This window comes from Perca fluviatilis, chromosome 15 (genome assembly GCF_010015445.1).
Source record: "Perca fluviatilis chromosome 15, GENO_Pfluv_1.0, whole genome shotgun sequence".
NCBI lineage: Eukaryota > Metazoa > Chordata > Actinopteri > Perciformes > Percidae > Perca > Perca fluviatilis.
Genome location: NC_053126.1, coordinates 9,797,021 through 9,798,781, shown reverse-complemented (window position 1 = coordinate 9,798,781; position 1,761 = coordinate 9,797,021). Strand labels below are relative to the sequence as shown.

Below are 1,761 nucleotides of genomic sequence, written 5' to 3'. Positions count from 1 at the left end.
AGAGGACATTATTTCTTCCCGATTTCTTCCCCGATTAATGGCCTCCAACGTTTATATTTTTTCTACGAATCTTTGAGTTAACATGTACTAAACATGAGTTGAATTTGCACCGCAGCGCCGCCACGCCTTGATGCTCATACCAAGAATAGCATTTATAGTTATCTTTATTGAAGTGAATTAGGTTCAAATCGCCGACATGCATGAATGATATTTTTGCAGTTTTACACATAATAATCCACGATGATCACATTACACAAAACTGAAATTGCACGTCAAAACGACACATTGTCAATATTTTTAGAGACCCCCCAACATTTCACAAATCACGTTTCCAGGGGAGCCCATGTCTTATTAAGGGGAGCCTAGCTCCCCCTAGCTCCCCCGTAGTTCGCACCCTGAGCTGGTGTTGAAACCATTAGTGGTCTGAGGGCTCCTCCTCTGGTGGCTTCATGTTACAAGTGTTGAGGCTCTGAGGGGTTTTTGTTCAGGTCTACTGATGGTTTGTGTTACTGTGGCTCTCTGGCACAGTAATACACAGCAGTGTCTTCAGGCTGCACATTCTGTCCATTTAGAGTCACTGTCTTGCTGGAAGTCTCTAAGTCAATACTGAACTTGTTCTTCAGTGAATCTTTGTAGTATGAACCTCCAGTATATTTCATTCCAATCCACTCCAGTCCTTTCCCTGCAGGCTGTCTGATCCAAGCTGTGTAGTAGCCAAGAGAATAAGAGACCTGACAGGTGATGGTCAGACGTTGACCTGGCTGCACAGTCACAGAGGCTGGCTGGGTCAACTGTTCACACTTCACACCTGTTAAAAAAGAAAAAGGTTTTTGTAACAAATGATCAAGTTATAATGCAAAAGAAAAACTGTTGACATTAACAAATCCAGAGAGACTCACATCCAGCTGCCAAAGCAGCAGCAGAGCTACAGAGAACATGGTTTATGTTGAAACTGACGTGCTGTGAACTCCACTGACAGCCTGATGTGATGTTTTTATAGCTGAGAAACAAGGAAGGTCACTGAGTTTGCATAAAATCAAACATGAAGCATCAGCGTTGGTCTAACTGGAGTCAATAGAAGAGTTTGTTCAGTTATATATCTGCAGAGTGAAAATATGCATGTCATTTTTTTATTTCTTCATATCCACGTACAGATAACTTTAAACTGTAAATATTACTTCCACATATTTTCCAGACTTTCTTCAAACATTAAAAACCGTTTAATATAAAATAGTTATCTCCATACATGATAAAAGTAAATTCACTTTGTATGTAAACAATACCGTTAAATGCTGTCATCATCATCTCCACTTTCAGCAGTTTTCTCTTAGAAATGATTTTGATGAAATTACAGTATGTGATGGAAAGAGTGACATATTCTTATTTACCTATTGATTTTATTACAGAGCAATATGAATCATTTTAGAGTTTGAGTATCAGTCAGTTAAGATCAATGAGAACAGCAGATCTGAGTTTCTCCTTTTAGTAACAGAGGAGAGAGAAACTAGACACTGACTGTCCTCTAGTGATTTTATAAAAGAAACAGTAACATTATTTTTCATTCTCATAGATTCCACATCATATCATTTACAGACAGTATTGTGTCTTACTTTGTAGAAATGTAAAGTATTTGTAGAAGTTTAATTTCAGCAACCAGATTGTTGGGCTGTCTTTGGACCTTGTATCAATGAGTGATCTTTATTGTATTTTTAAACATACAATATGTAACTTTCTGCCGCTAGGGGTCTCTTAACCAAAACA

General features: G+C 38.1%; 1 pseudogene; it reads right to left on the bottom strand.

The window, feature by feature from the left end:
• Positions 1 to 482: 482 nt before the first annotated feature.
• On the bottom strand, positions 483 to 938 carry LOC120574636 (annotated as a pseudogene).
• Between the last annotated feature and the right edge of the window lie 823 nt (positions 939 to 1,761).